Source organism: Myotis davidii, unplaced genomic scaffold, assembly GCF_000327345.1.
Source record: "Myotis davidii unplaced genomic scaffold, ASM32734v1 scaffold2099, whole genome shotgun sequence".
Classification (NCBI taxonomy): Eukaryota; Metazoa; Chordata; class Mammalia; order Chiroptera; family Vespertilionidae; genus Myotis; species Myotis davidii.
In genome coordinates, this window is record NW_006290666.1 from 33,812 (window position 1) to 45,874 (window position 12,063).

General features: G+C 38.5%; 1 pseudogene; it reads right to left on the reverse strand.

Annotated features, from left to right (window-relative positions):
* Positions 1 to 10,460: 10,460 nt before the first annotated feature.
* LOC102771726 lies at positions 10,461 to 11,725 on the reverse strand (annotated as a pseudogene).
* Positions 11,726 to 12,063: the final 338 nt, after the last annotated feature.

A 12,063-nucleotide genomic window follows, 5' to 3' on the forward strand; every position in this document is an offset into this window, starting at 1 on the left:
ATTTCATGTACCCCCCCTATGTTCCTCCTTTGGTTGCAAATGTATAAATGAAATGTAACCCCGCCATTCCTTGGAGCACTATCTCAATTCGTTGAAATTCTGCTTCCCGGCATACGTCAACAGTTTGGCTCAAATAAACTCACAAAAATTCTTTACGGGTTTCAATGGTTTTTTACGTTAACAGAAGGATCTGAGGGAAAACAAGTATCTACTATGATACAGAAGTTCCAATTTCTCTTCTGGGCAGTTAATTTCATCCATTCCTATATTTAGACAATATTCATCTAAAATGCTCACCTAGATTAGATCCATATCTAATTCTACCAGGGGAATTATTAGGGAGGTGTTCTTGAAGAAGTTTGTCCAAGGTAGGTTCTTTATAATAGATATAGCCTGAAAAAGTATACCAAAGCTTATATCGATAGAAGATCACCAGTGTGTGGCCAACAAAACATTAAGTTTATTATCATAACTGATAATCGGAATATTATTGTCTAGTAGGGGGGAAAGATTAGCAGGTGCCCAAGTTAAATTTTTCACGTCTAGTAAGGAGAGAGGTCTGGAGAGACAAATATTTCCACTGGGAAACCATAAGGAAGATAATAACAATATCAAAAATCATTTTATATCCATTCAGTTGATAACAATTAGGTGATAGTAAGAACAAGGTTTGAGCAGCATCAATTTGTGAGCATACAGGCCTAATTGACGTCTTGAGATAGCTGTCTACCTCCTCCATATTAGTTCCTATTATGCAGACTGTCTGTTTTTTAGTTTTCCTTATATTTTGGAAACAAAGGATTTAAAAATCAACAATATTTTAAACAGAGTCAATATAATTATTCTCAATTTAGTTTGTCCCATAACTATTTTTGTTTCTCCAAATTATTGACAGTATTTTTTTTAACAGAATTATCCCTTGAAGTTTTATAAATCTTCATCCAGTTCAAAGATATGACCTGCTTGAAGCCTGCAAGTTAGAGTAGGTCAGAGTCCTTTTCGTGGATTTTTCTAAAGATATAATGTACCTGTAAATGCATCAGACTAAAGCCATGACTATCCATGAATGACAAAACTTAAAAGTGGCATGGTTATAGATTTGATTATAATGCAATTGATAAAAAAAACTTTGGATTTCTATAAGATAATATTCCAAGACAACAATTTCTTGGTAAATAATAATTACTGTAAAATGGCATAGAGAAAAATATAAAATTTGTATATATTTATATTCAATATATAACTTTAGCATATAAAGAACAAATAATATGTAAGGTTTTAAAATGTGGCACATGGCTTATTGAAAAGATGTATTGAGCACTGAAAATAATTCATAAACTCAGCTTTCTACAATATCTCATCCTCCTACGGGTCCTCTGGAAACTCTTATTCTGGTGGCACCCAAGAGTCCCACTCCCACCAGCAACTGGTAGGAATAGGGAGCTCTTTCCACCGATGACATAAGGGACCAGTGACTCTCCCACAAAAATTTACATAGCAAGAAGCAACAGTATAGAATTAATGAAAATTAAGCATGCTATTATTTTTTATTACTATTATTTTAAAATATATTTTTATTGATTTCAGAGAGGAAAGGAGAGCAAGAGAGAGATAGAAACATCAGTGATGAGAGAGTATCATTGATGGACTGCCTCCTGCACGCCCCCTACTGGGAATTGGGCCCAAAACTCAGACCATAACCTCCTGGTTCATAGGTTGATGCTCAACCACTGAGCCATGCTGACTGGGCACATGCTGTTACTGACCATGTTGATAGATACAAAATGATTTCTTAACCTTTTTGAGTTGTTGTTCTTTTCCTTTGTTTTTTGCAAAATTTCAGACCTATATTTTTTAGCCTATGTCTTAGAGTAAAAATGTTTTGAAATTACGCTCATATATTAAAGTTATAATCCTAAACATATAAAAGGTCAGGCTCATCTTATGTTCCCTTAAGAGCTTGAAAATAACCCAGAGCACCAGTGCCTTGGGGAATGCTGCCCATGGTCACCTTCTACTTTTAAGCATGCTTTTTCCAGTTCGATTTTGCAGCACTTTCTTTTCATTCTAGTTATTTAGGGTCTTTTCTAAGTACTACCAAATAGGAAATGACCACAAAGATGAGTGGAAGGGGAAAAAACATTTTAAGAATAACTTCACATGCCACCTGCAATTCTGTAAATGTCTCGAGCTCAGAGTGTGCAGGTATTTTTGAGATTTCTGTCAAACCAGTCACACTGCCACCCCTCCCCCAACCCCACCCCCACCCTTTTTACAGGGATCCACGTTCCCTATTCAGCTCAGTAATCAAATAGTTTGACTGGTCCATGTCTGCCTTTGTCCACTTCTGACTTACATGTTCCTGTGAGGGACATCTTTGTCTCACTTTTCTTTGGTCACTGAGTTCATGTGCCTCAATAGGCTAAGTCTCTCAGTCCATTAACAAGAATTCTCAGCTCAGCCCTAGGCCACCCAGAAACCCCGGTTGCGTGTTCTCATTGAAAGGCTTCACTGGTGGCCCATTCAAAAGTGCTAATGTCAGAAAAAGGGTTGAATGGGGCGCCAGTGTACACCATTGCTGAGGCAAAGTGACTGGGTTTCCAATAAAGCCTCCCCCAGGGCGATGTTAAGCAGAGTTTTCAATGGTGCAGAGGCTGCACCAGGACTAATGCTCCAGTCATGTCAACAGGTGGAACAGATGCAGCCACTTCCATATCAAATCAACAGTACAAAGTTCACTGACAATTCAATCCTCTCTCCAGCTTCCAACCTCCAGATAAATGTGCAGATACACCCTCTCTCTGTTTCTGGGGCAGGCTCAAAGAAGACGTTTTGTTTGGGAAAGGAAATGGGTATCATTTGTTCCCAATTAATCAGAGGTTCACACCTTCAGTTGAGAAGCTTTCTTAAGGCCCTTTTATTTTATCAGAGACGTACAGAAGCAGATAAAGCATTGTCTCAGGATTCACCCCCAAAGCATTAAAAGGGCGTGTTAGCTCAGCAAAGGAATATTTTGATTGTGCAAAACAGATGCCAATTATGGTCTCATGAACTCATTTTCTTAAGAGAACATCTTGAATTGCACCTAAGTTATGCAGGTATGATGACCAACCAATTCTGTAACACACCACCCTCCCACCCCCGACCCCCACAATAAAAGTCAGGGCTAATGAAAGGGAAAAGAACAGAATCAAGCCGCTCCCACTTTTTCTACTAAATAGATATGTCTGAGGAGAAACATGGAAGGAACCAACAAGAAATTATGTTCATAATTATTTTTAAATTCAGTTTAAGCCCCCTGGATTTCTGAATTATTCACAAATATACAGTATTTCCATACATTAGCCTGGAATAATACCCCAAAAGTATATAGTCCAATTATCACTCAAACTTGACATCAAAAAATCAATAAGCATAACCTTGGGTGAGGATTTTTTAAGAATTCAAATTAGTCAATCAAGAAAAAAACAATTCCTGTCTTCTCTTTCCATAATTTCCTTCCTTCTTAATCATACTTCACACAAAGCTATTTAAGATATAAACTGAAGAAAAAAAAATCTATGTCTGTAGAGCCCACACACTCCTTTAACTAGGGTAGCATTTGAGGGTTTTAGATCTTGGTCTAGGAAACTGCAACCACGTGATGCCATAGCTTACCCGTGTTGGGTCCTCTGGCATATTGCCAAATAGAGAAGCTGATAGTCCCTTTGAAAAAATAGCAAATGTAAGTACAAATAGGATTGGGTTTGTACCTGGTCATCTGGCTTACACTATTTATCTCATCTTTATTCCCTACGCAGATCAGCTTAAGAAGTCAGAACCTTAAGCAGCATTTTTTAAAAGATGCCTCTGGATTTTACTTCCTTCGCTGCCTCTAAAGAGGCTCCACAGAATGCCCAGAAAGAAGGTGCCACTCCCCAGCTATCCCTTTGTTTACAATTTCTTCTCTCCTCACTGATGCCCCCATCCCTGCTCCCCCTCCTCCGGCTGCTCAAACTTTGTTTTTGAGGCATCCTTGACTTCAGAGAAGTTAGACCATGTCACAGATGTCTCCTCTTTCTCTAAGGCAGGCTAATAAAGGTAATGGGCCCATGGGAGAGAGGAAGCCAAAGAAAGAGAGAGAGTCCTTCAGATACTTAAGAAATTATTGACAAGGCTCACTAGACAAAGGAAAAAATGGAAAGTAGCTGAGGTCAGTCTACGAGATCCTTTATGCAATCAGGAAAGAATGCTATGGGGTTTGTTGTTATTGTTACTATTTGGTAATATGGACTCAGTTTTTCAATTATCCTTAGGCCACTTATCAAAGACTATAAATACAATTTTCATATACTGTAATTAAGACTACACTCAGGAAAAGTCGTTAGCATTTTGCTGAGTGTAGTCTTAATTATCTGAAACATTTAAAGTCTTCAATTAGTAGATTTAATTAATAGACAGAAATAAAACAATGAATGAATATTAGTTAGTGAGGAAAAGTCAGTATCAATCATTTCCTAAGTTAGAATGACAAGCATTTAAATGCTGCTGTGGGATAAATCAGAAAGAATTTAGCAGAAATCCTTTTTTATCACCAACCTACATTTTTCACTGGAGATAGACAAAGGACAAAATTACTTTCCCAATCTCCCTAACTTCAGCAAAGAACTCTTTACAAGCTTCTTTTGATGTTGCTTTCAGACTCTTAAAGCCTGACCTATTCTATGCATGTGCTGGATACCACACACAGAGACTTCAGCATGGAAAGCTATCGATTAACCCTTCTCAGAGCAAAATCTGCCTCCTGTAGGCTGAAACTCAAGCTGTTTTTATTGGATCTTAACTCAAAAAAATTCACTCAAACCTATCACCTCCTTTCCAAAGAATGACTGAATGGGGAGTTTGCCACATAGAAACATTCCAAAAAGGAATTAGCCATCATATTGACTCTAATTTTTCTTCTATGGCTACAGTGGTAGCAAGATGTTGGTGATACAGGTTACAGCTGCATTAGCATCCTATATAATAAAACCCTAATATGCAAATCGACCTAACAGTGGAATGACTGGTAGCTATGATGCACACTGACTACCAGGAGGCAGGCACTCAACGCAGGAGCTGCCCCCTGGTGGTCAGTGCGCTCCCACAGGGGTGCACCTCTCAGCCAGAAGCAGGGCTCACAGCTGGCAAGCACAGCAGCTGGCTGTGGCAGGAGCCTCTCCTGCCTCCCGGGCAGTGCTAAGGAGCAGTGAATAGGTGGGCGGTAAGGAGCGAGGGTCATGGACTGCACCAGGCCTCTAGTCCTTCACATAAAAAAACCAATTCATAAGACAAAGGAATTATATATTCACCCCAACGTACAAAAATAACATATGTCATGCCCTAGCTATTTTGGTTCAGTGGATAGAGTATTGGCCCCATGGACTGAAGGGTCATGGTTTCGATTCTGGTCAAGGGCACATACCTTGGTTGCAGGCTCAATCCCCGGCCCTGGTTGGGGCACTTGCAGGAGGCAACCAATCGATGTCCCACATCGGTGTTTTTCTCTCTCTCTGTCTCTCCCCCTCCCTTCTACTCTCTCTAAAAATCAATGGAAAAATATCCTCAAGTTGAGGATTAACCAGAATAAATAAATAAATATGTCACATTTGAGGCACTACATACTAAACTATCTCATAGGTTGCTAATGTTATTGCTATTACAAGCAAGTGTTTTTTATATGGAGAAAAATTGTATTATATTTTTTTACCTTTCTACTTTGTGACCCTAGAGCAGAATTAACTTGGCATAATGTTGACTCTACTTCTAAAAGGCAAATGCCTTGAAGAAAAATCTTGTTCCAAGAATCCCACACTCAGCTGCTAGATTAAGAGAATTAGCATAGAAAGATGCAAAGAATGTATTTTAGTTTAATACAGCTAATTCCAGATACACACATGGGTGGATCTATGTCACAGAGTAGTGACATTCCATAGAAGATCTACCTCTTTATAGAACAACCTTTTTCCCCTCCTGCTTATTCCAAACAAGCATCCAGCTTTGTTTTCAAATGACATTCCCATTGTAGAATCACATTTTTGTAAGATATACACAAAGTGTGATTTTTAAAAGTAATTGTTAGATGAAGCAATTTATTATATACAGATTATGCAGATTTTAATTGTCTTTTTTTTTCTTTAAGAAAACTCAATTACGCCAAGATCCCTAGCGGCATGTGTATTTGTCTATACCTCCAGAGTTTGCCATCAGCTGCAGATGCCATCTTCCTGGATTGCCCTTGAAGTTCTCATGTTTTAGTACTTCAAAGAGGTACCAAGACATAGTAGGGATGAAGAGGGTGGGCCTAGTCCCCAATTCAGAAACTGTTAGACATATTTTATGAATCTAAATTGCTTTCTGTTTCATCATTTAAATCTTCTTCACCAAGGGATTAAAATTAGCTAGGCCCAGCGGGTGTCGTTCAGTGGTTGAGTGTCAACTTATGAACGAGGTGGTCATGGTTGGATTCCAGGTCAGGGCACATGCCGGGGTTGTGGGCTCAATCCCCAGTAGGGGGCATGCAGGAGGCAGCCAATCAATGATTCTCATCATTGATGTTTCTATCTCTCCCTCCCTCTCTCTTCCTCTCTGAAATCAATAAAAAAAAATATTTTTTAAAAACTAGCTAGGACACAGTAGATTGTATCAATCATATAGTCTATTAATTAAAGACTCTGTACATAAAATAATTAGCAATGAAGTCTCTATGTCAACTGGTTAGTCTATACTTTTCTTATTGATGTTGCAAAATAAATAGCAAGGCCTTTAAAAAAGTTATTTCAAATATACTATCACCTTTCCTTCTTGTAACATTCTTAAAAAAGAGTTTTTACCATCATCAAATGACCCTCTGTTCTCTTGAATCCCATTGACAAGGGTTGCAAGTTCCTGGGTTAAATGTATGCAATAAATCAACATTTGTAAATAAGATTTCTATATTTAAAGAATCAATACATCAATAGCTGTGACTTCACTACTCAGGATAAATTTCTATATAAAAAGACCTGATAAAATTTTGAATCTTTTAATAGCTTAAAAAATAAAAAGTGACTGGTACCCAAGCCAAAAAGAAGCCAGCAACAGGTCTAATGAAAATGGTGCAGACAGCCCATCAGACATGAAGTAAATACTTTGCTTCTGTTTTCTACTCTCTTTTTGTTTGGTTACCAGGGCAACCTGTTTTTGTGGGAGTCACTGGAATGTATAATCATTAGCTGCAATTAGATGCTTACATCCTATTGGCCAGTGTGATAGAGCGTAGTAATACTAAAAAGAAACAAAAGAGAAGAAGTGCACTGGTAAATGTGGACAAAGCTGCCATGCACTTTGAGACCCAAAGAAAAATTCTGTAAGCCTAATTATCTTTCAAGCTATTTTTAAATTTGCTCTTAAAAAAAAATTTCCATATCCTCTAGCCTGTGACTTCTCACCTTGTTGACCTTCCAAACTACTCCTTAGCTGTAACACATGTATTACACTTGATTTTACTTTTGTCACTCTCTAAGTGTTTTATATATATGTGTCTTACTCCTTTATGAGATTGTAAAATTCCTTCAGGACTTTTGAGGCAGTGTGGTAAAATGCGGAAAACCATGCAAGTGGAATTAGATGTGACGGACTGTGACCTAGCTCTGAGAGTGATTAGTTGTACAGCATTTAGCCAAATCTCTTTAACCTCACTGAGCCTCAGTTCCCATGTTATCAGATTCATGCCCTTAAAAAGTGTTATAATTAGTGTTATTTATATATATGATAGTCTTACTATTTATTTCCTGAATTAAGTTTAACTGTTTCAATACATTAAAATTCCGTCTTAGAAAGCCCTAAATATATAGAAAATTAAGATAACTGCTTCTGTTCCAAATCTCAAAAGACACTATCACTCCGTTATAGACTCTCAGGACTCTAAATTTAAATCCATGGTTGGGCAGGGTGAAGGTGGCCTACTTCTGAGATGAAAAAAGGAAGCAAGTTAGATGGCTGTAGTTACACTCACAAAGAAAAATAACAGCATCAGTACATGCTCAAAGACTTTCCTAGCCGGACTCGTGAGAAGGCAACGTAGCATTACTGTTGTTTCTCACCTAGATCCAGGAACTATGAATGACAGAGAAACTGTATACTTCAAATAGGCTCAACACTTTTTTAAAAACGTTTTTATTGATTTCAGAGAGGAGAAAGAATATCAATGTTGAAAGAGAATCATCAAACGGCTGCCTCCTCCACGCCCCCTACTGGAAATCCAGCCCGTAACCCTGGCGTGTGCCCCAACTGGGAATTGAACTGTGAGCTCCTGGTTCATAGTCGATGCTCAACCACTGAGCCACAGTGGCCAGGCATTAGGCTCACCACTTTTTAAAACAATAATATATATTAAAGTTTAGACCAATCACTAGACCTATCAAATGATTTCAAATCTGATTGTTTATAATCCAAAGATTTTCTAAATTCTTTTCCACTCACCTTGATGACTCCAGATGCTGTAAGCCCTTACTCAGCCAGCTCAAGCAACTCAAGGAGGTTATTTATTCAGGCTTTATTTTAATACCTCCAGTGGCAAGAGACACACCATACCCCAAAGCCATTCATCCTGTATTCAAGCAGCTCTAATTGTTAGATAATTCTTCCTTATGTTAAAACCAACTCCCTCTTTCCTATTATTCTATACATTGGGCCCAGGCTAGAATTGCTCTCATGACATTGTTTGGAATTATTTTCCTCTGAGTACACATCAATTTTCCAAGTCCTTCTTCAAAAGGTACCCAGGGCTAAACACAACCTTCTTTGCTGGATGACCAATACTGTGTACAGTAGGACTACCATCTCCATCATTAATTCAACAAGCATGATTATGCACCTGTTTGGGGCTATATGCTGGTGATATGAAGATAAATTAGACAACATCTTTGAGGGATACCATGATCTACAGGAGGAGCCAAGAATACTAGCAAATACATTCAACAAAAGAGCTGAGGGCTAAGGTTGAGAGCATGTATGTTTTCAATGCTCCCTGGGAATGGGAAAGAGCCAGGAAAAGTCTCATAGAGGAGCTGTTACCAGGCAATCAAAAAAAAACAAAACATTCTGGGAAGAAGCAATAAATCTCTGACACATGACTCAACAACTCAACATGATAAATTCAGGGAACTTCAAAAAGCTCTCAATAACTGAAATGTCCAGTATGAGGCGTGACAAGGCAGGAGCTTAGGTTAAAGAAGCAGGCAAGGGCTGTGTGGAGGATGTGTATGCCATTCTGTGGACGAGTGGTCTCCAAATTGGAATGCACATACCACAGAAGATGCACAAGATAATCCACTGGGGAAATATGAGAACTTCTATTTTGTTTTATCTTTACCCCAATAATTATGCAAATATTAAACTTTACTAATATTTCATTTAGAGTGACACTGGCACCCTCAATAGGTTTGAATGTCAAACTGTCACATGTCATATACAGCAAGCAAAGCACCCTGAAGGAAAAATGGGATACCCACAATATGGAGGGCTAGACAGTTGACCATCATTCTATCATTCATTTTGTTTTTATTTAACAAGGTGCATTTTATGGTGCCTAGTTAACTATATACACATATATGAATATTATCTACTTTTAAGTAAATAAACCCTCCTAAAATAAACAAGTGACTGAAAAAAAAGATCTCTTCAAAGAAACCCTAAACTGTAGGTAACACTAATAGGGAAAGCACAAGAGGAGCTAAGACAAAGGCAGAGCTTATCCTTCCACTCCTTGCACACTCTCTTTTAGTCAGGTAAAAATAGCAACAATACATTCAAATCTGTTAAAATACATATCATTGACATATTTATATGTATATCATATATGACTAAGTTATGGGTTTAAGTATAGAATATGAAGAGCTTACAAATGTTTACTAATTTAATAAAGATTGATAAACTTTTCTGCAGGGTTTTTTACTTAGTAGTAATAACTTTAGTTAAAAATACTTGTTCTTTCTGTCTTAGAAAACAAGGTCAAAAGACCAGTGTGGTGACCTTAGTAGATAATGCATTACCTCCTGCATACATTGTCCCTGCACCTTGCTGCAACACCTATATCCTTACACCTGGGGATTTTAAATCTACAAATAATTAAACCAGAAGTACTCTGTGATTGATGTCTAGCTGATGAGAGAGAGAGAGAGAGAGAGAGAGAGAGAGAGAGAGAGAGAATATTACTGTGCCTGGAGTGGAACAACACAGAAAAGTTCTGCACTGGCTCTGGAGCTCACCAATGGGAGTGAGTCCCAGGTGCTCACAGCAGGAACCTTCCTGGTAACACCCCTTTACTGGACCAGTCCTCCCTTTTCTCATTTCTGCCATGCCCTATTTTTCTAAAAAGTTGGATATAAAATTGTCATTAAATGTTTCTGTTCTTAAAATTTGTTAGACTCTGTCAATAATGAAATACATGAAAATCAACCTTTTTTTTTTTTTATCTCCCAAAGCTTTTATTTAAGGGCAATGGTCCTTGATAGATTTTATATCTTGTTGAAAGCAGCCACATCCATGGAATGCACATAGTCCTTCAGCATAACTGTTTCAAATGTGTCATCTTTACACAATGTATTTGAAGTATTTTAATTGTATACCCCATTGGGACTAGTATGGAAGATCCCCGGACCAAGCCGTCTGCTTGAATGCTGCTGACACGCTCCTCTAATTTTGCCATATCCCTCTCATCATCCCAAGGTTTTACATCTAATATCATGGGAGACTTGGCAACAAGTGCACGTTATTGGCTTTCTTTGACTCATACTGTGCACAGCTTTCTTCTCTTTGCCTCTTGTCTGCTTTGCTTTCCTCCTCTTCATCACATCCTAAGGAATCAATGCCATCGCCTTTACTATCTGTAGCTCCACTTCCTGTGGTGTCTTCCACATTGGCAGAGCCATACTTACCCAAAGCTTTCTTCACTCCTGACAGGCTGGCCTTGTCCTTTTTGTAAGACTTGATGTGAATAAACCAGCAGAGGGCATAATGCACGTTGGCAGGTAGTGGTCTGGGGACTGCTTCAAATATTGCCACATCTGTTTGTAATGGCATATACCCCTTGATACAGCTTGTGTCCACTAGGTAGATGCGGAGCACCTGGAGGTCATCAGGGTTTTTCAGGTCTTCACAACCCAGGGCATCACCTGATCCTGGAGCTGGGTAGCAGCAGAAGAAAAGAGGAACAGAGGTGGGGGGTCCCAGCGCTAAGGGAGAAACATTACATAATTCCTTATACAGAGGTGGATAGAAATGGAGTTTCCCTCCTTCCCAGCTGGCCAAAGGTTAAAGGTCGTATATTAATCTTCTCATTCCACAATGTAAAAATCAAAGACTCTGAATTAAATGGGCCAAAAATTATCAGCATGCCTTTCTTTGTGTTTAGAAATCAAAAAACAACTTTTTTGTGACCCAATAAAGTAAAATATAATAGAGAATATACATTCTCATTAGTATTGTTATCTTTTATTTTGTATCCTCACCCAAGGATATGTTTTATTGATTTTTAGAGAGGAAGGGGGGAGCGAGAGAAAAAAACGTCAATGTGAGAGAGAAACATCAATTGATTGCCTCTTATACACGTACGCCCTGGCTGGGGATTAAACCCGCAACCTAGGCATGTGCCCTGACTAGGAATTGAGCCCACAAATTTTTGGTGTAGAGGACAACACTCCAACCAACTAAACCACCCAGCCATGGCGGTATTGATATCTTTAAAACCACTCTGGTAAGGAACTACTGCATGTACATACAAACTTTACTAAAACTGCATGGAAAAGAAGAGGTCCTAGGACAGGGGTGGGCAACCCCCGGCACGCGTGCCACACATGGCACACCAGTAACTTTTGCTGGCACACAAAACCCTCTCTTATAATCTTCCATTTACAAGTTTTTTCTTTTCTTTTTTTAAAAATTTATTTATTTTTTATTAATTAAATCTTTATTGTTCAGATTATTACACTTGTTCTTCTTTTTTCCCCCCATAACTCCCCTCCACCCAGTTCCCACCCCACCCTCCTCCCTCACTCACCATCC